Here is a 26,323-nt window from a genome sequence, read left to right on the forward strand (position 1 = left end):
AAGAACAATAACTTTAATGTCTTTTCTTTCATTGTATTGCATAAATATAGCCTTTTAAGCCCTATTTTTTTGCATAATGTTGCACCCAATCACTAAAAAATTATCTCATGCATATAAAATATTCAATAAAATTATTATTTTATTTATTTTCTTCAAATGTTTTAGACCTTAATATGAAACATTTGTTTTATTCCAAACTCAACTATTAAATTACCCACTCTCCAAAAAGTGTGTAATTATAATATTAAACTTAATTTTAATTAATCTTTTTTTTTTTTTTTGATAAGTAAGAGGTTAAAGTCATGTATTAATCAAAGAATGATAATGCAAACCAACTCAAGGGGCACTGAGAGAATGAAGTTGGGTGATAGTCCTTCAGTATTGCCCTTTACAGAATTGAAACCATCAGATAACATAATATAAAAAATTATTCGAGACAACATCCTTGATTTTCTCTTATTAACAGTCAACCCATATGTCAATTTGACTTGAAAAAATATAGATACAAACATCTAACAACTTTCGATGCTACTCATTAGGAAGTTAGAGAATCTTGACAAAGTCATAAATCTACTAGGAACATTAAAATCTAAATGTAGAAATTTGACAACATGAATCCATTAGGCAACTAATTAAAATCACAAATTGACATGAAATTGTCAAAAAAAAAAGTATATTAATAATTAAAAAGACTCATTCAAGACTTGACAATCCCAGTACATCTAAAAAAATTGGCCCACAATATATAGAGATCCTAAAGCAAAGCTTGAAGTGAACAAAAGTGGAGATAGACGAAACAACTAGCATGTGAGACGAGGATGGTGAATCCTCCACCTTTGAGACCTCCTCTTCTTTAGGTGGTGGAAATTCCAAGCATTTCAAACTTACTTCTATTTCATTCTTCCAAGCTCCAATATCTTCTTTAGCAATATACTGCTCCAGTTAGTTTCTAATTGAGGTCTTCTTCACAAGGAAAAGACACAAGAGGAAGGAAACATTCCTATGAATTATTGGAAACCATTAAATCACCCTGATCAGATCAAAGGAAGAAATGATTAGATAGAGCAGGACTAGGTCACACCCATTTTGGGGAATATCATAGTGACAATGTCTACATAATAAGAGATTATATCTCATGTTGGCCAAAACTTTCTCCAAATTACTTAAGTATTCTAGTTTAAACAAATTTCTGACCATCATATTCATGCTACTCTCCTCAATATCAATTAGAGTGGACATAGCCAGGACCATTGTTGGTATATCATTAAGAATCCTATACTAGTAAGTAGTCATAATAAATTCCCTACCCAAAATTTTGAACAGATCCCGAACTCCTAAAAAGTGTGTGTTAAGGAGAACTTCTCCGAGATGAATACCATAAATTGGTTCATCAAAGGATATTTGAGAGGGAGGGCCCTTCAACTTAATGATGGTATTCATCTTGAAAATCCCACCAATTGGGGTAGTCAGGTCCTTCCTATAAATACTTGAGGAGACCTTTTAGATTCTCTTGACGATACGTATTCCCTTGACTGTCTATTTACTTAGAAGATGGAACTAAGAAACTTCAGGATATTCTCTTAAATAAGAACAAAAACAATTCTATAAAAAAAAAAAAAAAAAACTTATATCTTAGAGTCAAATCTCATGTATAATTCTTTATCCAAAAATTGGAAGGATTATCTAAGAGTTGGTAGACACAAGCATCTATTTTCATCAATACAATTTCTTAAAAACCCAATTACTAGCAATTTAAGCTAGAATGAATATAATAGCCTCTAGATTATGGTCTAAAATATACTCACTTTAATTTTATCAAAACCTCTCCATGGATGGCCTCTAATAATTTTTGTAAGAGAATATAGAAATATGATCTTTCCTACTTATAAAATGAACAAAATGTAGGATGAGAAAATATATGCTTGCTTAGAATACATTTTTTAAATATGATATATCCATTCTAAAGAAGAAGATAATGCTACTATTAATTCTACTTGTACTAGAGAAACATAAAATTTGGAAATAAAGTATCTAATATACATACATATATGCATATTCTCTCCCTCTCTCTCTCTCTCACACACACACACATATGAATTTATATACATATCCATTCCAAAGAAGAAGATAATGCTACAATTTATTCCACTTGTACTAGAGAAACATAAAATTTGGAAATAGAGTATCTAATATACATACATATATACATATTTACACACACACACACACACACACACACACACACACACACACACACACATCTACCCTCATTTTGGCATCTACCCTTTATAAAGAGCATCCACGCATATCTACAAGTTATCCATTACTCATAAGTGCATTCACAATCTATGAGAAACTACCTACTTTTCAAGTGATCAAGAATTCTATCAAGCATTCAAGTTCTCCATTAAACATCATTGAAGCATTCAAACCTTTGAAGGGATTTGGTTCAAGCATTCAAGATTCATCATTCAAAACCTTAGATCTAGCCATCATGATGGTGTGATCTTCCATAAAGATCCCCTATTCATCTTCAAGATCTATTCATACTTATTTCAAGGTGGATTCTAAGCATACAATCATGGAGGTTTTGATTTACATTTGTTAATGTTATGTTCAAGATTTCATATCAATATACTTGTTTAAATTTTAAATATATTTACATATCTATTGAATTGAATATCTATTTAATGCTCCTATGTTGGCCTTCTCTAGGAGTTAGTTCCATAGATCACTATACAAGGAAGCCTTCTTCCCTCATTTTGACATCCACACATATCCACTTTCTACGAGCGATAATCTACAATCTATGCATGATTGATCTACTTTTCTACGAGCTAGGAGCTACCCTTTATGAAATGCATTCACCTACGTGAAGTGAAGTTCTATCAAGTATTCAAGCATTCAAGTGTTCAAGCATCCAATTCATCAGGGAGATCCATTGTTAGCCATTGAAAGATTCAATCTCTATGGAGCCCTCTTGTTGAAGATTTCTCCATCCACATTCATCCAAGCCTTCTTCTATGCAAAGATATATTCAAGATTGGTGTTGAAGATCTAATGACATTGATTTGAGACATCCTACATACATTTCTTGTAATGCCCTGCTTGGGAACCCAAGAGAAATAAACCTGACATGTTACAATGTTTACTGAACTATTTTTAAAAGATGTTTGAACAACATCAAGATAACATTAATGCAAAAGCAATATGAACATACACATCAAATACACATTAGCAATTACAGATACAGTTTCAATTCCTCAAGGGTTCCTTTACGTTGAGTCACATTTAATAATTTAAATTAATTAGTTTAAGTCTCAAGTACAATGCCACATGATCATAAAGAAATAACAAATACATTATCACATAAGCAAAGCATAAGTATAACTAATACAATGAAAGTACATCCAATTAATAACATCCACTGCACATGTCGTAGGGTATGTGAGAATAGATACAATACATTAGAATACATGATAATATATATATACATCATCTGAAAAGAAGTCTCTGAGATAAGAAATAAGAATGATAAAGGTACATCTTCTGCAACGAACATCCAATAGCTGGCAATGTGAGGGAAAACCCAAATGGTAAGAAGACACTACCTCCCAACCACATGGTAACCTAATCAGGCTTCCACTCCCACTATGTAGGGAAGATAATGAACGATCCACATATGGCTAATCAAACATAAAACATTCCTAGGCATGGAATTCCTAATAGCCAAAACTACCTCAAAGGTAACACATACTACTCAAGAAGATAAAATAATCCAAAAGTAAGAACACTTAATCCAATACCAACACCACATAACCAAACATCATACATGAACCAAGTATAAATCGAATACCAAGATCATAAGATAAAGTCAACAAAAGATAATCACCTCAAGTCAAAAGCCACATGTCAAAAGTTCATCATCCATGAATCACCAATCATCATCAATGAAAGTAAATAACCATAATAAACACATCAACAATAAGTACACCACCAGAGGTACACAAAATCTATAGAACAAACTCACGCTACATACTAGGGAGTGTCATCACATGGTCAAACTACTCGAGTTACCCTGGACTGGTCTCTCAATGGACCCCGAACCCTCAAGTGTTGAGTTACCCTGGATTGGTTACTTTGACCCCCGGACCCTCAACATAACACATGTGGAACTATAAACCCCTCTCAAAAAGACGAGGCAACTAGTTATGTTGTCATCCCATTCCCATCCTTAGTCTATAAAGCACTCAAGGCATGGGTGGATCAAATATCTCTAACTTATCTTTTTAGTGTGTTTTTCCCCCCAAAATATTAGTTACTAGATTATCACTTATTACATAACTTACAATAGGTTACCTTGGCACTAGCCACTTTGGGTCCCGGACCCCTACTGCAAGCCACTCCCAAAGACATGTACCTAGACAACCTCTCTTAAGAACATAAAACACAGTTGTGTCCCGTACCACAACACCCATAATGATCAAACTCGATTCTTAATAGGCAATCCGAAAACAAGTTGGTTCTCCAAACCCAAGTACACATAAATGCTCCACAAAGTAAACCTCATAAATATAATTTTCAATTTGAATCACAAGACACATCATGACATCGAGCCACATAAATGGTATAAAAGAAATCTCACAAATCCTCTAGTGTACATCCTAGACTGGTCAACATCTAAACAACCCCAAAATCCAAAAGCATAGACAATACAGTTTCATAGTTTGGGTTTGTTTTAAAAAAATACACAATTGGGTTAAAAGTAACGTTTCAATTTTGTGTTCAATATATGTTTCCAAGTAAATAAGTCTCAAAGATCTTCCTTACATATTAACCCGTTCTTAGTTCAAATTTTACCCTTAATGATTTTAAGTCAGTTTTCCTAAAAATAATTCAAGGATAATTATCTAACTGATTTAATACTTGTTGTCTCCAAAGAAAATAATCTACGATCTTATTAAAAATCAATATTACAATAATTAAGTAAAACGTATAACTTAATTAAACAACTTTCGTTCTTAATTAATTCTAATTAAATCATATTTAATTAAAATAATTAATAAATAAAATATTCATATCATATCTAAATTCATTACTATAATAATAATTTAATTAAGACTTAAGTTAAATATTGTCATAATTTAAATCAATAAATTAGATTAATAACAAAAAATTTATTAAGTATAACCTAAATTACTATTAATAAAAAACTCATTAAAATATTATAAATTAAAACTAAATATTTAATACATAATAAATAACACTTAATATTTATTAAATAATATATATTAATATTAATTAATAAATATATTTATACTATTAATTAAAAACCTATTATTAAACTTCATAATATAACAACTTCACTACATAAATATAAAAAACAAATTAAAAAGCCATGTGATTTAAAATCGTTGGAGGGTTGTTAAAGCTGCCGACACATTGAATAGTTGTGCGGTCGCTTAATTACACCCCCTACGTACTGCGATTAACGCAGTACAGGGTTTCGTGCCGACCGCCGACCAAGAACAGGTAAGGGGGTACATTTTTTTAATATGTTATTTCATATATATATATATATATATATACAACTTTGTTATTATTTATTATAATAATTTGTTTTGAAATTATGTTTTTATTTAACACTTTCATAAAACAAAACCCTCTTGCAAATGCATAGTAATATATATGATTTTATTTTTAAATTTTATTTTTTTGTAAAATTCGTTACAAACAATTTTTCCTTCTTTACTATATATATATATATATATATATATATATATAAAATAAACTTTTATAAATATAAATCGATAGAGAAAATATCATTAACTAAGCGAGTTTCCAATCTAGAATTTTCTTTCCTTTCAAAAGCTCTTCCCTATTTAATTTCTAAATACTCTTAAAATTTTCTTCTATAAAATAATGAGAAACTAATTTCAATCAATCAGATTTGGAAAACAAGCAAGATTATAGATATAACTTCAACCACCTAATTCAAGCATGAAGCAAACAGATCTTTTCCAATTGAAGATGCATTCGCAGGATTTCAAACCCTACCTCGCGCTAGTGTTAAAGTATGTCAGTCGGTGAAATTCCTGTTGCCACAAAATTCCTTCTTTTCCAAACCCTCTGAGTTGCACTCCAAAACCTGTGTTCCCTAAAACTTGTGTGTAATAATGACTCGGAAAAACCCTCTAATATAAACTCTAATTACCTTTTTAGGGTTTTTGTCTCCACGACTCTAAAATTATAATTATTTAATTTAATTAATTGTTTAACGCACAATTAATTTGCTTTTAAATTAAAATATTATTTTATTAGTCCTTAAATGAATTATTAAATTATTTAATTTAATTTTCCACTTGACTTCGTTTTTATTTAATTTAATAACTTTAAAATCTCATGCACACTTTATTAAAATATCTTTATTAAGTTCACATATTTTATCTTTTTAGTTAATTTCCTATATTTTAATCTCATGCACGCATCATGCGAACTTAGATCTTTTTCATAAATTAATATCTTTTCGCTTCTTAATTTATTTTCAATCGTTTAATTTGATAAATATTTATTAACTTAAATAACAATAATATTTAGCATTTATTTAAAAATGAACTCTAAATATATTATTATTAAATTAAATAAATATTATCATGTTCTAAATTTATTCTTATAACTTTTATCTTCGAATTCAATTTTTTTTATTCAATTAATTAAATATGATCAAATATTAAAATGTCATAATAATTTTCCATTAAATTAAATCATTAATTTAATCTTTTAATTAGACTTAGTTAATAGAAAATTCATCAAAGACTCATAAAAACAACATACGCACAAAAGACTCGTGGGTTTTAAAAAGGGTAGACAGTCTGTTACGAGTCCTCCTTACAGGACAAGTATTTTAGGCTATGGCTGGGATTGGACTTGATCATTATCTTCCCATTCTCACCATTTGAGCATTTGTAATTGGGCATGCTCATCTTGACAATTCAGAGAAGTCGATGCTTAGTACCTGCATCCTGCATAAAAGACGAGCATGTACATGTATATAAATATATTTAAACTAAACAGGTAATGGCGGGGAGTGGTGCATTATGTAGATCCTGACTAGTAGGTGACTACAACTCCCTCCCCTAACCACATCAAACACGTCAGATAGAAAGATAAAACAAACACACGCACCATACACATGTAAGTATGGGGTAAGTATCATAAAAATTAAAAATCTAACATCAAATGCTCAGGTATAATAATGCATCTCTATCAATACAGTATAATAATCATTAAAGGCATCATGTTAACATTGTTATGAAAGAAACCATAGTTACTAACTAGGAATCCTCAAAACATCATTAACAACACATGAAATGAAATCAACTAAGCAATTATAACTAATATATTTGTAATCCAAGTCATGAAATGATATCATAATATTATAAATATAGTATCTCTAAAACTAATCAGTGCATAAAATTGGCCTAAAAGAAATTGACAATGCTAGCAAAAATGCGAACCAAGGGCAGGCACTACATTTCTACATTCATTTAGAGCATTTGTACTTGTGGATTCAAGGATTCAAATCTCCCACAAGGATTTCCACATAAGCAAGGTGAATAGTTTCATTTACTTTGTTTATGCATATTATAATTTCAATTATATTTCAAGGTTAATTCTAAATTAGGGTTTGACTAAAGCAAAACCCGCATCCAACAAACAAACCATCTTTCTTGCAGATATAGTTGTGGAAGAGCAAATTGGAGAGCAGATTTGGATACCCTTTTTATCAAACTTGTGAGATATGCAAACATAAATTTTGTTGGAGTAGTGCAGGTTAAGGTTAACTTTTTAGGGTACAATTGTGCCCTAAGGTAAGATTGTGCCCCACCAATAGGGTCAAGGTCGACCTCCCTTCAAAAAGGCAAATTTTTTTTTTTGGTTTTCTCCGTCTCAACATTTCCAGTTGGGAATGGATTACAAATTTTCCAAAAACTACATACAAACATCAAAAAATAACATTGTCCAAATTCAAGGTTAATACTTGTCTTTTATCTATTTTAGGACTTAAGCATCTATTCCCCCATAATATAAAAGATCATATAACATCCTTTCTCCCTATTTTCCATCACTTGATCCATTTCTGCATTGAACACTTTCTTGTGCTTAATCGATTTGGATCATTTCTTTTGGAAATTAGGGTTGAGAAGAGGTTTCCATTTTCTTCTTATTCATAATGTAAGGGTTACTAGGTCATCTTGTGGCTTAGTTTAGTATACATATCTAGGGTCTTGTGGAATCTTCAATCATTATGGTTCATCACAGAGAAGATGAGTAGCTAAGAGGAGCAAAGTTTAAGCAGAGCTAGTAGCTAAGTGTGGGCTTAGGAAACAAGGAATTTTCTCAGTGGCTTGCCAACATGAGTTTAGATTCTCCTTGGAGTTTTCTATCAGATTATGAATCTAGGCTAGCTAATGGTTGGATCTTGTAAGGTCTTGCTGAATTACTTTTGTAATTACTTATGTATTTGGTCGTAACTTGAAAGGCCTTACAACTGGACATGTTGTAAGTAAATATTATGATTCTACTATGAAAATTATGGATCAAATCTCTATATTTTTGTTCATATTTTGTTGTGTGGTTATTTCTTGGGATTACAACACCTCCTTTGGGATTCTCTTATCTTGCACTACGTCAAGTGGTATCAGAGCAAGGGTTTGATCTGGTTAGAGATATGTTGTAGAGGGTTTATGGGCGATTGATGATTTTTTTCATACTGTAGAGACCAGGATTTTAGAGAATGTTAGATCAAATTTCATATTTGAGCTTGATTTGATGAAGAATGAGATCATGAGAACTATTGTTGGTATACCTAGGAATTTGGGTATTAAAGATGGTTATGAGGAAGCTCCTAGAGACTTTAATGTTGCTAGATCTAGTGTTGAAGATATAACTAATCACATGGAGAGACCTATGAGAGATAGGCCAAGTCAATTGGGTAGATCTGGATCTTACTTAAAGCTAAAGCATAAGATGGATGTCTCTAATTTTTTAGGTACTTTGAATCCTGCAAACCATATTGATTGGATTGGAAAATTGGAAGACTCCTTTGAGTTAGAGGATATTGGTGATCTACTCAAAGTAAGGTTCACATAAACTAAGTTGAAGGACATGTTACTTTATGGTGGAAAGAGTTGTAAAGAGATATAGAAGATGAAGTTGAAATGAAGATCACTAGATGGAGATTGATGGTGACTAAATTGAAGGTTAAGTTCATTCTTGTTGATTATGAACTTGAATTGTTTAAGTGATTACAAAATATGAAGCAAATGATTTTTCTATGAAGGATTATACTAAGGGGTTTTATAAGTTAACTATTGGGTTTGGACATAGAGAACTTTCGAAGGAAAAGGTGGCTAGATATATTAATGGTTTTAGATTCAATATTCAAGATGAGATCGGTATGATGAATACTGCTTCGATTGAGGATGCTTATTAGTATTCTTTGAGGACATAAGAGAATTTGAAGAGAATACATCAAGGTAATTCCAGAGTGATAGAGAAAAAGAAGTATTCTAAGAAGAAGAAATATTCTGAGAAGAAGAAATTTTCTAGTGAAGATGAACTAAAATTTGTTGAATAGAGGAAGATAACAGAGAAAGTGCATTTAAAGGTACTTGTTACAGATGTGGTAAATAAGGACTTAGATCTTTTGAATGTCCTAAGGCTAGTGACAAACGAATTATTTTGGTGCAAGAGAATGAAGACTTGGTGAATGAACCTGAGTAAGATGGAGATAGCTTTCTGATTTAAAGAGTGTTACTTGGTAAGAAAGTATTGGAATCTTGTCAAATGTGTAATTTGTTCAGAACTCATTGCAAGTCTAGAGGTAAGATCTACAATGTAATTATGGATCATAGTAGTATTGATAACCTAGTTGTTAAGGAGACGGTTTGAAAACTTGGCTTAAAGAGAATGAGACATCCTTGTCCTTAAAAGATTATTTGGTTACAAGATGAACATGCTTGTAGGCAAGGGAGTGATGTCTTGTTGATTTTGACATTGGGAAATATAAGGATCAAGTGTTGTGTGATATTGTGTACATGAGTAGTTGTCACATATTACTCAGTAGACCTTGGCAATATTATTGTTGAGCCATCTATAATTGCATCAAAAATGTGTTTACTTTTGAGAAGGGTGGCATGAAGCATACCCTAATTCCTTTGCATAATGTAGATTTTGGTATAAAGAACCTAAGTTCTAGTAGCTACGCTGAATTGAGGGATTCTAAAAGGGTTCGAGATCAATGTAGAAAGTAGATTTGTTGCATATTGACAACAGTTGCAAAAACAAAGTTGCAAAAGTGGAACGAAGGCAAGAGTGTACAAGTTGGTATGGTAGAGGACATGTATGTGAAGAACTAGTTTACGATTTATGTGTTGAACCCTAACAGATGTTCTTTCAACTATTAAGAACATCTTTTCTTTGCACCTAGGATGTCTGATGCAAGAGAATAATCCTATATGCAGGGGCTTTGGGCTTAGATTTATGGAGTTATGGTTTGTGTGATTGGGGATGTGTTCAAGGCATATTGGGAAAGCTTTTCCTAAGTGCACATAAATTTTGGAGTTATCATCTTGGAGGTAGAGCTATTTTGGTGTTTGTTGGTTGTGTGTTCCTGATTTACTAGTAGAATTTGGAGATTGTTTTCATGTGCTTTGATTTGAGGGACTTGGCATGTGCACTCTTGAATTTGGATCGTTGGATGGCACACAGACCTATGTCTAAGTGCACATACTCTATTGTGGTCTCTTGAGTTAGTTGTGCATTGTAAACTTGGGGCTTGTCTTGATTATTTAATTGTTTTCACATATTTAATATTTGTAGACAAGCCAACTTATGGCTTGGTGGGTGTAATTGATGTGAGTATGTATTTAATGTAAGGGCTACTAGGCTGACTTGTGGCTTGGTTTAGTATTAGTATAGGGTCTTGTAAAATCTATAGTCACTGTGATTCATCATAGAGAAGATGAGTAGCCGAGAGGAGTGAAGTTTGAGTAGAGCTAGTAGCTAAGTGTGGGCTTGGGAAACAACGAGGCTGCTTGGAGGCTTGTGAGCACAAGTTTAGATTCTTCTTGGATTTCTCTACCATATTATTGATCTGGGATAGCTAGTGGTTGGATCTTGTGAGGTCTTGCATTATTACTATTGTAATTGCTTATGTATTTGGTTGTGACCCGGAAGGCCTTATAACCAGGCATGTTGGAAGTAAATATTGTGATTCTGTTATGAGAATTGTGGATCTAAATCTTAGTGTTTTTGTTTATATTCCACTATGTGGATTTTTTTGGGTGTTAGGAGATATCCTATGGGTATTCTCCTACTTTGCACTGCGTCAATAGACCTTCCTTTTCTACATTGAGTCTCTCTTCCAGTTCCTTCCATAACCTAGACTTATCCCTATTGTTGATAATACCATAGACATTAAAAAGCTTATAATTAATCTTATGCCCTTCATTGACCCACAAATCCAATTTACATAAAATTCTAAGGAGGAAATTGAGACATTTTTTAGATCCCATAATAGGTCAAGCCCAACTGAGGCCCCTTTTGTGAGAAGTCTCTTACCTCCCTCCAACCTAGAGACTTCCTAAATTTAGTCACCTCTTTACTATATAGTTTTGTTTCTTGAAGAAAAATTAAGTCCACTTTAGTAGCCACTCCTTGTTAGGGGCATTGAGGCTCCTAAAATTCCATGCAATGATATTCATGGTGCCATGGGAAGGATTGTCCCCTTCCTTGCATGAAGAATATCAATAAGTTTAACATGACTCTTACCCCATCTTTGGCTCTTAACTCTTGCAAGGATTTTCAACCTCACTTCCTTGACACTTTTGCACAATCTAGATCTCCTCTTCTTGGGAGGGAAACTCCTAAACCTAGAGGTTTTGAGTTATCCTTAACTATCTTCTTATTTATCTCAAGATCTAACACTTCCTTGTCAGAGGTAGGGACTATTTCCCCTTCCCTAAGGTTTGCTTCTAGAATCTCATAAACTAGAATAGATTTATGTAACTTTACCTCCTTCTCATTGAAAATCTCATCCAAAAACTTATTCATTAGATCATCGACTACTATATAGTTTAGGGCCTCAATTAACATATTGAATTCTGCTTCCTTTTGTTCTAGGGTTTCACTTGGACTATCCTTTATATGTGTCGAATTTCTAGAAAAATCCTTCTCTACTTCTGAGTCCTAACCAAATTTGATCACTTCCTTGGAGAGAGTGACTTGAAGAATAGTTTGCAGTGACAGACAAACTTCCTCGTCATTTTTTGGACCAATAATTATCGATTTGAGGCAAGGAGGGAATTCCCTAATCTTACCCTCCTCCATCTCATCCCCATGTGGATCATGAATATTAAGGGTGTTTCTTGGATGATCCTGATAATGTACATCTTGAGGCACATAAACAAATTAATTTGATTTTGATCTAAAAAGACCCTCAACAAGTCTTGGTTTGACAAAGATAATTCTATCATCTACATTGATATATAGGGTTTTGAAATATTAACATCTACTTTGACTATAATAACTAGACTAGGATAAGCAATATCTGAATCTACTTCCCCTGCATATGATCTTAATTTGCAGCTTATCATTTTAAGTGTATTTTTACCCAAAAATTCAATCAAAAGATTAGGAAGTAGGATTACTTTCTCTGCTTCAAATTTCACATATTTTTTTGGATCAAAAAAAGGGATCCACTCTACAAATTTTAAATGGTAATCATTCAAAACTAGGGTTTCCCATGTACAAGAGTTTATTTCTTAGATCTAAACTATCAAAAGCCAAATATCATTTTCCATGATTGTTAGGTTGGCATGCTTACTTGGGAGGTTTTTAAGCCAAATTGCTATAAAACACACCCACATTCCAAGGCCCGTCCATTGGGCAAAAAGTCCTTGATCCTGACACCTTCTTCAAACATAATTTATTTCATGTTCTGATAGGCGGATTACTTCTCGATCATTTTTTGCTACTTCCTCAAAGCAATTCATGGTTGTCAAAGGTCTTTGAGTTAGGGAAACATTCCTTCTATTTGACCTAGAATATGAGATTGGATGAGATTCTTTTTTTGCCAAATCTATCTTCTGGAGGGGGCTAAAGGCGTTGGATTGACTCCCTAGATGCCCACTTCCATTATTTGTAGGAAACCTAGAAATGGGATAAAGCTTTTGCCCTCCACGAGGATGTGATGTAACCTTTTTGGATCTACAGGATCAGACCTCAATCCATCCTTCCTTGGATTCCTTCTTTTAAAGAAGAAAAACTAGCGATTAATAGAAGGGCAAAGCATACTTTATTTTCCAAAAGTGAACTCATTGTTGTTGATACCTTGGTAGGTGAGAGAAAACTCACAAAGTTTGTAGGAGCAAGAGCAAAGCCCATTTTTAAAATTAATGTATTTCATTTATCTAGTATTAAATTATTTAATACATCATTATATAACGTCTACTACAATATAAAAAAAAATTATATTTATTAATTTTATAACAATAAAAAAAAACTATACTTATACTATTATATATTTCTTATTTTTATTATAATATTCACGACAAGTACTTAGCCACTACATGATAGTTGTTTCATTTTTCATCACTCCCTCTAACGATTTAGTAAGAACTTTACGCATTTGTCTCTTGTTAAATGACATAACATATAATCAAATTTAATGATCATTAGTGATAGCTTTTGAAGTGGTGAGAGCTCTCGTGGGCAAGAATTTGGTAGTTGGAATAGACCCTAGTGACGCAGGGAATCTGAATGCGAGGACTTCAACAGGCAATGCAGGCAATTTGACTGCGGGCAAATTGACAAAGTTTGACAGTTCCTCGGTGTCAGGTTTTGATGGTTTGGAGCATGAAGAAGACAAATTGTTGCTTGGTTTTTGTTCTAGAAGATACGAAGTTGAGGTATCCTTTATTCTGACCCCTTGACTAAGGGCCCAATCTAGACTAGGGACCCACTACAGGAGGGGAATATTTTGGAGGATGTGGGCAAGGATATGATTCCATCACATGTGGAGAACTAGAAGAAGGATGTGGTGGAGACAAGTCAACGCACACGATCTTCACTATTTGGAAGGAAGCCAGAAGGAAAGTCATCTTTTCCTCCGGTTACTTCTAAGTAATGTTGGGAAAAAGGTAAGTTTCAAATTTTCATCCCAGATTTTATTGTTAATTACTTTATTTCTACTATGGAGTTTACCGTAGTTGGTAGATTTTTGGGGGCTCATCTAGAAGTTGATGGTCTTAGAAATATGGTTAAAAGGAAATGGGATCTTCGTGGGCAAGTGGATACTGCACTAATGATGAACATATTCTTTTCCTTTGTCTTTATGTGTAAGGAAGATTTAAATATGGTTCTATGTGGTGGTCCTTGGTTGTTTGGTAATAGTACTCTAACAATCAAGAAGTGGGAACCCAATATGGATCTGTTTGATGCCTTTTTCTTGACTACTCCAGTTTGGGTTAGATTACTAGGGATCTCACTTGAATTTTGGCATAAAGACATTTTTAAGGGGATAGTTGGTTCATTTGGTGAGCTAATAGCAATTGAGAATGGGACGGCTACAAAGTCAGAACTTCATTGTGCCCAGATCTATGTGAAAGTTGCTCATTTGGAAAATCTTCCCCAAAAAGTGGAATTAAATTCAAAACTTGGAAAAAGGATGCAAGAAATCATCTTTGAGGATCTCCCTAATGCCTATTTTATTTGCAAAAAGCAGGGCCGCTAGGCAAAAAACTATCTAATGAAAATAAAAAACAAATCAAAGGTGGTGAATGGGGATAAAAAGAGAGAACCAAAACCAAAAATAGTATGGAAACCAAAAACCATTCTGGAAAAGATAGCTGAAATAAAAGTTGGTCAAGACTTTCAAAATAAGGAGCTGTTCGAAGAAGAGGAGATATCCCGGAATAATGAAGTCCCCAGGATCAAGGAAAAAAAGGAATGTGAAGATCCTATGAACTAGATGGTAATCTATCAAAACAAAGAGCCCAAAATGGTAGGTTTTGTAGTTTTAGAGGAGATAGAGGAAGGAGAAATCCTTGAGGAAAGAAGTGGTCAACTTGAAAAACTAGAAGTTTTGGGAGAGCCTCTATAGGAAGTCCCCTAGATCCTTTCTAGATCCTCAGGACAAGAGCTTTTGAATCTTGATGATGTTTAGGAGCCAAAATGTTTGGATTTGATTTCTGTAAAGATAAAATCTAAATAGAAACCGGGTCAAAGGAAGAAAATAGAGAAGAAATGTAACCTTAATCCAACTTTTTCAAGTGTGGAAACTTGAAGAAGTAAACTGGAAATTGGCTCTCTCAAATTGAAACCAAATGTTGGAACTCCAAAGAAACCTGGTATGAAAACTACTAGGAAGACGAGAGAAAGTGAAAGTTTACAGAATATTGCTGATCGAAAATAGGCAACTATTCTAGATTTTACTCCCAAAAAGTTACTATGAAAGTGATTATCTAAAATATTAGGGGGATGAACAGTATTCACAAACTTGATATTGTTCATAACTTTGTAAGAGAGCAGAAACCTGATATTTTAGTGCTTTAAGAAACTAAAATGGAAAAAGACAAAGTAGAAAAGCTTAAATCTTTTAATAATTATTGTATTATGGCAAGTAGTTTTGAAGGTACTTTTGGAGGAATAATGATCTTGTGGAAACAATCTTTATTTTCTACCAAACTAATTGATGCTAATAAACATTTATTGGTGGTTAAGTTAAATAGTAATGCCCAAAATAACTATTGGTATATTGTTAATGTGTATCTGCCCAATAAAGAGAACTCTAGAAAAAATATTTGGGAATCCTTCTCTAAAATAAATATTGTTGAATATAAAGGCAGATGGCTTTTCTTGGGGGATTTTAATGTTTCTCTTTATGAGCATGAAAAAAAAGGTGGAAATGCTAGTCAACTAGAAGGGAGACTGGATTTTATGGATTTATAAACAAGGTTGGACTAATGGACTTAGATCTTCATAGGATTGAGTTTACTTGGAGTAACAAAAGAGTGGGAAGTGAAAGCATCCAAGCTAGGTTGGATAGAGTCTTAATATCTCTGGATTGGACTAAAGATTTTGTGTAAGTTGAAGGCTATCTAGAAGATAGCTTCTAACCATTTTCCTCTTTTATTTATGGAAAAGGCTAGTCAAACTAGGAAGAATTCACCATGTGGATTTGAGAAAATGTGGATGCAGCATGCTTAGTTTGAGGATTGACTTGTGGAATGGTGGAACATAAACATTGAAGGAACGACTCTATACCGCATGGCTTCAAAACTTAGGCATGTTAAAAAGAAAGTTAGAGAATGGAATAAACAACATTTGGGAATATCTTTGAGAGTAAATCCTCTATTAAGGATGAACTTAAAATCATCCAAGACAGAATCCAGCAGGAGGGATACTCGATAGAGTTGGCAAAGGATGAAAATGAGAAACTAGTGGAGTATCATGATATAATATCTAAAGAAGAGATCTATTGGAGACAAAGGTCTAGATCTATTTGGCTCAAAGAAGGAGACAGGAATACAAATTATTTTCATCTGCCTACTCTGAAACACAGAGCCAAAAACTGTATTACTAGTCTTAACAAAGGAAGACTTCAAATTACAAATGATCAGGAAATTTTTGATGAATTAGTTTCCTTTTTTTCGACTTTGCTATCCTTAGACCTTGATATCAACCAATCTAAATAGGTCAAGTTAATAGATGCTATTCTTTCCTTGGTCTCTAAGGATTAGAAAAAAATGTTACGTGCTATCCCCAAGGGAGAGGAAATCTAAAAAGTTGTTTGCTCGCTTGAAGGAGACAAATCCCCTGGGCTAGATGGTTTCTCCATGCTTTTCTTTCAAAAAGAGTGGAAATTAGTTGGAAAAGATGTCTATGATGCTATTAAAGAGTTCTTTGGAGCCTAAAGTATGTTGAATGAAATTAATTGTACCTTCCAATGTCTGATTCCAAAGAAGATTGGAGCTGATTCTTCGAACCAATTCTGACCTATTAGTCTCTGCAACTTGATTTATAAAATTCCAAGTTTGATTTCTGAGCAACATAATGGTTTTATACCTGGTAGGTAAATTCCTAATTCAATTATTTCTGTGCATGAAAATATCCATTCCTTATCTCTTTCTAACAATTAGGGTTTTATTATGAAAGTTGATATTGCCAAAGCTTATGATAGAGTTGAATAGTCCTTCCTCCAAAAGATCCTTATGTCTTTTGGCTTTAAGCCAATGTGATTAAGCTTATTATGTAGATGGTGTCTACTATTTTTGTTGTTGTGTTAGTCAATGGGAGCTCTACTAAAATTTTTAGGCCCTCTAGGGGCTGAGGCAAGGTGACCCCTTCTCTCCGATTATTTTCACTATGATGGCTGATTGTCTAGGGAGATATATTGGGAAGTTGGTTTCTAAAGGGAAAATTCAAGGTTTAAGACCCTTGTCTCATCCTCTTACCTATTCTTATGAACAATTTGTGGATGATACCATTTTGCTTGGAAAAGTTGAGATTAGAGAGGGTAGGAATCAAAAAAAGGCTCTTAACCTTTATTCCTCTGCAATTGGTCAATTGATTAATTGGAAAAGAGTTAATTATTTTTTATTAATTCTTTTCAGTGTACCTATCTTGGATTACCTTAGGTATTGAATCCTCCAGAGAGTTTTTGGGAGGATCTTACTAACAAATTCAACAAGAAACTAGCTGGGTGGAAAGGTAATTTACTGAGTCAAGTCGATAAAGTTACTCTCCTCAAAGCCTGTCTTCAAAGTATTCGTATATATATGCTTTGAGCCTTTTTAGGATCCTAGGAAAATTTGCTAATGCAATTGACAAAATTCAAAGAAACTTCCTTTGGTCCAGTATAGAGGATAAGACGAGAATGACTTTAATTGCTTGGGATAAGATTTGTAAACCTAAACTAGAAGGGGGTTTGGGTATAAGATCTACTAGAAGTATGAATAAAGCTTTATTAGCTAAACAGGGTTGGAGAGTCTGCCATGATAACAAGGAATGAAGCTCTATCTGGAAACATAAGTACCTTTATAAGGCTCCTTCCTTTGCTGATTTTCTTTCCTACCCTATTGTTCCTTCTTCTTCTGCAATCTAGGATGCGGTTTAGAGAGCTAGACATATTTTAAACAAAGGTTGCAAATGGATAGTAGGTAATGGGAGTAAGATAAGATTTTGGGATGATGAATGGCTTCTGGATCATCCTGTGATTGAGGATTTTGATGATAGGACTTTTGTGGACAACTGCAAATAGGTTTATGATGAATTTGTGAAATTTTTTGTGAAAAATTATTGGGATCAGAGTAAATGGGTCAATATTGATGACATTAATTAGGAACTTTCCAGTATCCAGTTGGCCTTGAATGTTGTTAGCCTTTACCCTAAAAAAAAAACACTTTGGTTTGGGGGATTGAACCTAGAGGATGTTTCAAGGTATCTTTTGTGTTCAAATTGGAGGATAGAGGGAATACTCCTCTGTGAGCTAAAGCATGGATTAAAGTCTTACTCCAAAAATCAATGTCTTTTTTTAGACTTGGCTTCAAAACAAAATCTTAACTTTGGACAACTTGCAAAAGAGAGGAGTCTAATCCGTGAATAGATGTTGTCTCTGTAAGAAGGACTTTCAAGATAGGAACCACCTTTTTAAAAATTGTTGTTTTAGCTAGAATGTTTGGAACTATCTTCTCAAATACTGAAATTTAAATTGGGTTTAGCATAATGACATTGATCTTTGTTTTTAGGACTAGACTTGTCCTACCAAGAATGATGCTATTTGTTTTCTTTGGAAGATTTGTCTACCTCATATCTAGTGGGGAATTTGGAAGGAGAAGAATGATAGAATTTTCAGAAATAAGGAAACTCCTGATTAGGTTTTAGGTCATAATATAATCAGAGCTATAAAAGAGAATTTTAAATCTTAGAGGAAAATCTCTCATGAGATTCAAATAAGTAATCCTATGAATGCCAAGGGTACTACTAAAAAAAAAAAGGATCATAGACATAATGTTAAGTGGAGATCTTCACCTATGGGTTGGATTAAAGGAAATTTTGATGGTTCTTCCAAAGGGAACCCAAGAAAAGCTAGATGTGGAGGTGTTTTGAGAAAACCATTATAGTACGGTTGTGGATGTTGTTGCAATCCCTATTGGGAAGTCTACTAGTCATAAAGCCGAGGCAATGACTACTCTTTTCACAATAAGGATGGCTATGAAATCTAGTTTTTAGAATCTTTGGTTGGAAGGAGACTCTCTTAACATCATTAACATGTTGAACAACAAGAGTCTGATTACCTAGAGCATAGAAGGAAGTATGTTGGAAATAAAAGACCTTGTGAATAAATTTGATAATGACTATATTTCTGATATTTTTTGGGAGGGCAACAAAGTTTTTGATTGGATTACTATTCAAGCAGTCTATAGGGAAACTAGCTTGAGCTGGCAAGATGACCTAAGCAAGGAAGTCAAGCTGATGACAACTGTTAATTATGATATGACACAATGCTCATGAAGGAAAGATGACACAAATTGAGGAATTTATTAAGGGAAGTGATGGGTTTGTGGCAGATTTTCTTAGTATCCCTAGGTGGTACTTTTGCATATTTATGGATTGTACTTGGCATGCATACAAGGTTAAAGGTTTCTTGGAATCATTAACATCTTACTCTACTTTTTGGTTACTATTTTTAGTCCAGTTGCAGATGCAGAGCCGAAGACAAGATGGGAGGGGACCCAAGAAAGCAAGGGCCAAACAATTGCAAAGAATGAAGGGCGAATTTAGGTGTTTGGGAATTTTGAAAAAAGGGAAGGTCATAACCTATATTAAGAAACTTAAAGGGTATAAGCCATACATTACAGAGTCCTTCAAAAATTGGATTGAGGTCAAGGTAACGTTGCATGAGGTTATTGTGTGGTTGTTAGAGGAGTTCATTGCTAAGGTTACATGTCTTTCAATGGAGGGTCTTAAATTCAGCAAGGAAACCATTATTTTGAATGCAACCTTCAAAAAATTCCCCAAAATTGATGAGGAGGAGAAAAGACTGGAGAAGAATGGTGATTTTTATGATTTGAGCTAGATTAAGGTTATCTAGAGGGATGTTCTTTTGTGTATCTGTGAGAATTTTATCCTTGATGGTAGGGCTAAGAGAGTCCACAAGTTCCATTTTGTGTTCCTAAATCATTTTAGGTATAAACATAGAATTTCCTTTCCATTTTGCCTTAAATACTCTCTGATACAAAGCCTCCAAGCCATAGGAAGAAGGATTCTCGTCCTATGCTTCACGAGGGCTTAATCCTTCTTATTGAAAAGTATTGTAAAGATAGGGCTATTAAAACCTCTCCAACCTTGGAGAAAAAAAGAGAAGCGTCTGGTAATGAATCCTCTAAGAAAAAGGTTAAAAGTGAGGAAGGCACTAGTGATACTAAGAGCACTAAAAAGGGTCATAAGCAGGAGATTAAAAAGAAGAAATGTTGAGGAAGTGACAGATTTTGAGAATTCTATCAAGGAGGACAATAAGATAGAAATGGGAGACCTTAGCTCAAACCTAGAAGACTACTCTGGAAGTAAGGGCATGTCTACTAGTAAGGACCAAGTGGAGGAGAACAAAGATAGAAAAACTAAATCAAATGCTAGGTGTGAAGCTTTAAAGGATGATGATAGGAAAGACCAAGTTCTTTCTTCTCCTCCTAATACTAAATCCAGCAAGGAGAAAATAGACATTGGTACATGAAAAAACAATTAGGGTAATATCCTTGTTATGAAAGAGCAAAGCTCAAGTAAGGAGAAGGAAGAGGAGTTTAAGGAGAAGCAGGATGCTAACACTGACATCTAGGTCAATAACTCTACCATTGACGATGTGATTAGAATTGAAGAAGATACCAAGGGTGAGACCCACCATGCCAAACTCTCCTTTCTTCATATTGCCAAACTTAAAGTAGAAGCCTCTCTACAAGTGGATTCGTGGCTATACAATGAAATCAGGTTGCTCAAGAAAAATGTTGGAGTCATTCAGGTAGAGCTGGACTATGAACGTGTTATGAGAGCCCACCTAGAGAAACTCATCAGTAACATACCTGATAAACTTAAGGATTACGAGCTAGAACTCTATTAACTTATTAAGGAAAGCGGGCAGAGAATGGAGCAGGTTACTTCTAGTTTGTGCGCTACAGCGACCAATCTAGGCAATAAAAGCAATGAGGAGATTATGTCTCCAGACATTGTTGTGGTGAGGGGTCCAAGAGGGCCTAGCAAGAGAATGAGGCAAAGTATGAGAAAAAAGATTGTTGATGCTCCTGAGGTTCCTATTTCTGCCACGATTGATATTATCCAGGTTCCTACTGAAGCTGGTAAGGAGGTGGAGAAGAGCATCAAGGAACTGGTGTAGGTGCTAGTTGTGGTTGTTGGTGTGCTGGTTTTTGATCCGGGTGTTGTTGTTGGTTCTATTTTTTATTTTTTCTAGTTTTCTGTTTAAAACTTTTAGGTTCTAGGACCTTGTAAAACCTAGGGGTGTTTGGTTAAAACTTGCGGTTTTAGGTTCTTATAAAACCTGGATTTTTGTGTTTTTGCTTTAATCTAGATTTCAGATCCTTGTAAAACTTGGTTGGTTCTTAATGTTGATCTTAATCTAAAACATAAAATCGAATTTAATACAAATATGCTAATTTGAAAAAAAACTATATTTTCATCATATCACTTCGTAAAATCCTCAGAACTATCAACATGACATAACATAAAATTAAATTCAAAACAAATATGCTAATTTGAGAAAAAGTGTAATTTTCACCATATCACTTCATAAAATCCTTAGGATTATCAACAACACAACCTAGGAAAGGTATATTGTTCGTGGAATTTAAAAAATCAGGGTTTCTACAAACCTTGGTTTAGCTAAATCAAGGTTTTGCAAATCTTCATTCCGATTTTTGGTATTTTACTCAAACCATTTGTTTCACTCGGAAGATGCGTGTGAAGACACATTTTTATTCGTAAGCTTGGAGTTCAAAGTAAATTTCAAAAAGTAGTCCAATCTATTATTTTTACACTCCTTAAAAAACATAACCAAGTCTTGATTTTCAATTCCTACTTGCTAGTAGGAAGTTGGAAAACCTAGTTTCGAAGCAAAATTGGAAGTCTAGTATGCTAATTCCATTTTGGCAAATTTGAAACAAAATTACAAAGCTAAATCTTGCTAACAATATCACAATTTTGAAACAAGCATTTTTTTTTCAAATCCAGATTTTGAAAAAGCCAATTCCTATCATCTTCCATAACCAAACAACCCTAAACTCCTTACTATCTAGGGAAAGTTATTTTAGGTCATGTTAAAGTAGCCCTCAATCCAATGACTCTATATATTAGAGAGCATACACTAGGGTTTAAGCCGAAAAGCACAGCCATGGATCCCTCTACTATGAGCTCGCCCGAGTTTCAGCAATTCTTGGAGGTATGTTTCGACCTTGACATTTTTCCTGAAGTAAAGCCTGGTTACCGAGTTACGTATTGCATAGTAGGTTAAGATACGAATGTATCAGGGTATAAAACAAATCTAGGGTTTCGAGTTGAAAGAAATTAGTCAATATATTTATTTATAAGTGAGCTCCAGGTCGGGCAAGGTTGAAGTTTAGTTATTCCCGAGGCTACGATTCTGAGTGGAATCAAGGTTGGCAGTGATTAAAAAGAGAGAGGGCTCGATGAGATGTCGCAAAGAGAAGCATTGTCTCTTAATAGGGATGGTGCTACTTTGGCTGGTGTCTGACAAGAGAGATTGCATTACACTTGATATGAGCCATCCTTGCAAAATTTCCGTTCTGCTTATTTATTGAAACAACTTTCTTTGTTTTTGGCTCAATTAGTTTCTTCTTCTTTTTCAAGTGGTTGTTATATTTTTGGCGCAGTGGTTAAAGTTGTGCTCTGTTATCTTAACCCCCTATTGTTCCATTGACTTAAAAGAATTACGTAACAGTTCTGTTATTATCAACAGAGACATGTCTCTACTCATTTTTTTGTCAGCCAGGTAACAGTTTAATTGTGAGAACACTGTTTAAAAATATCTGAGATCTTCGAAAGTCTTTGTGGCATTAACTTAATTTAACAGGTCAATCCTTTTGCCCTCTAAACTCACACTGACAGTGAATTCTATGATAAAAAAAAAGGAGAACTTCATCTTACAGTCATCTGTGAGTTAGACTATGTCTTCAGCTCTGTGCTTTGGAAGATGTTACTTACTTATCTGTAAGAAAAAAGGAGGAAAGGAAATAACTTAACTAGTGGAATTGTGATCAGGTATAGCTACGTTGTTAGGATATGTCAGTATAACTTTTATTTTTGAGATTAGAGATCTTAAGGCAATGTCTGTCTATAAAAATAAATTATAAATGTGTGGTCTAAATAGAACTAAGTTTAGAATAATGTATACCATGTATGGCTCGACGTAACCACCATTAATCTTACTACTCGCGAAGTCTGAAATACAATATATTAATTACCAATTTGTCAAACTTGCACGTTATGCTAGAATAGGAACTAGTAATTAGCATTGTATAGGTCATCATTACAACCAACATTATTCTCAACATTCATGTTAGCAACATTTATGTTAGATGATGCAGGTAGGCACGGAGAAATGCTTGCATCCCTTATAACTGAAACTAAAAGTATTTTGGCTACTTGCCTTCTCAAAAAATGAAGGTTGTGAAATAGAAGAAAGATACACGTTAGTTCACACAAGGTCTACATTTCTCAGCTTCATTGCCCCTTTCTTGTTCACTCTATGTGAATAAGAAGGCACAAGATGGAATGCACATAAAATAGTTCCTCTTTTACTTGATGTCAAGATGCATTTCATTGAGTGGAAGGAGTTTGTCCCTTGATTTCATTTAGATGAAAGAGAACTAGTAACCTATTGAAGCAGATTGAGCTCTCATTAGAGTTGTGAAATTCATATATTGTAAATCAAACTTCAAAATTGATTAAGGAATTTTTTAAAACAAAATAATATTTTGTTAGGGTAGCAAATGTCAGTGAAAAAAATGATTGCCAAAGTCAGGAGGTGGTGATTTATGACCATTGAGGTGCCATCCAGAGTGAGTATCCTTCCTACACTAGCCATGGAGAGGGCCATGGAGAGTGGAATCATTTTGACTAGTGCAGGTTGCAAAATCAACAAACTTGTAATTGCATCCTACATATCAAATCAACAAAGAGTTTTTAAAGAATTTTGCTGACATTTTCTTTACATTCTGTTAGCAGCTTGTTGGCATAGTAGGGATATTTGTGTTGTAATTGTTGAGTGTCAATGCAAGGGAAGAATATTGAGTGAGGTAGCACCTTGTTGGCATGGTAGGGGGTATTTGTTTTGTAATTTTTTGAGAGTCGAAAGGCAAGAATATTGAGTGAGGCAGTCATTTTGTGTCCCTACTTAAAATAAATTGATTGTACCTCTTAAATGAAAGATTTTCAAGATCTTTCTCTTTTTCATTAATGTTGGGATTAATCTAGTCAGTCATTGAGTCGATGCTATCACAAGCCTTTTCCAACCATGGCTTATCCATGTTTGGAAACTAGATCATACTCATGATAGATTAATGAAATTAAGAAGATATTCCATGTGGTCCCATTAAGTCTCCATCTAGGATAATTGGTTGTGTATTTCCTGTCCCAAGTTGTTTCAAGATGGTTGCGTTAGATTGCAAAATTAAAAAATATTTGTAAAATAAAATAAAATAAAATAAAATCAAAATCAAAGAACACTGCTTTCTTAACTTCAAAAAGAACAAATTTCTAAAGAACATAATTTTTTTTTTTTTTTTATCATTTTAATTATCTTCAAGAGCTTTAATCTTGCAAATGATCTAAGAATGGCTTGCAACATGTGGTAGTTTGTGATAGCATTTAGATCTCTTTGGCCTCAATAAAGACTGGTTTGAACAATCTATTTTCTTACTGAATTTTTGTAGAAGAGGTTTAGGGAGCAGACAACACAAGGTGTTCAAAATAACGTTTAGAACTATGTCTTAACTGAGAGACAGACTATTTTGCAATTTTTTTTTGTTTGGTGTGGGTTGGACTATGTTTTGAGGACCAACTTCCCAAATGCATTGCGTAAAGATGTTTAGGAATTATTTGTGCATTTTGTACTAGGCCTTTGTAATTCACGATTTTTAAGAACATTGCAGTCACATTGATTAATGCTCTATTTCTTTTATCCTTTAATTCTTAGGAAACAATGGAAACCCGTATTTGCTTCCATGTAACACTAATGGGAGAAATAATGTTTCTATATGCTTGACCTCTTTTTGACAATAGAGTGCCATAGCTCTTCTTATATCTTGGGCTTGTGTATAATTTTAGAGCTTCATTATCTTTTCTCCTCATATCTTACTATTACTGACACAATGATTCACCAAAAATGAAGGACAAGATTTTTGCATAGAGACATTTCACAATGGTTAAATGAACAATCTCTCTAGCATCATATATCAATGCTCTCTCGAATGTTCCCTTTGCTCTAGTTAATGTTAGTGAGTTCTTCATTTTGACCCAAAATGAGTGGCTCTTTATTACAACATTAAGGATGTTATTATTGGGCGGAGAAGCTTTTGGTCTTTGTGAGTCCCCTTCTCCTCTCAAAGGGTGTACTATTTTATTGAAAGCTTTTGCAGTTACTATCTCTTGCACTTTAATATATTTTGCTATTTTATTAGATGGCAAAGGTACACCATTCTTTCTTGGACATGCTTTGATTGTTAATTTACGAATGACACACTAGCTTTAAGCTTGAATGTCTGAACTTGTATATTGTTGATCACACATATTGCTTTCAAAACATATTTCCCGTTTCCCAAAATTTATTGTTACCATTTCCACATGCATTTACAGAGATGAACTTGGGTACAATTTAGGAGTAGGGTGGGATGATGGATCTAGAATTGGACCATCATAATAATCTCAATGTGCAATGAGCCTACATTAACAAGAAAGTGCAAGTATCAAACGATTAATTTGCTCTGAAATCGAATTAAATGAAATTTGAAAATATGTTCTAGACTACGACCCTAAATTCCATGATTCAGAATTACAAGTTTCAGATTTTACTTTAGTTTCATCTTATAGTTCAGTTAGACTAATAATTTTTAGAATGTTCCATATTTCTGCTTTGCTGAACTAAGTTATAAAATTGAATTATTCTGATGTTGGCTTAGACTTTGAGTTTAAGGTTCATGATTTCCCCTAAATTTAATGTAGTATTAATCTTGAT

The 26,323-nt window shown here is 33.7% G+C and overlaps 1 pseudogene; it reads left to right on the forward strand.

The window, feature by feature from the left end:
* LOC149527931 (26S proteasome regulatory subunit 10B homolog A-like) overlaps nt 1-21,451 on the forward strand; it is a 70,453-nt pseudogene extending 49,002 nt beyond the window's left edge.
* Nucleotides 21,452-26,323: the final 4,872 nt, after the last annotated feature.

Source organism: Cupressus sempervirens, unplaced genomic scaffold, assembly GCF_028749045.1.
Source record: "Cupressus sempervirens isolate cs-2001-9-10 unplaced genomic scaffold, ASM2874904v1 CseChr00c100005_01, whole genome shotgun sequence".
Taxonomy (NCBI): Eukaryota; Viridiplantae; Streptophyta; class Pinopsida; order Cupressales; family Cupressaceae; genus Cupressus; species Cupressus sempervirens.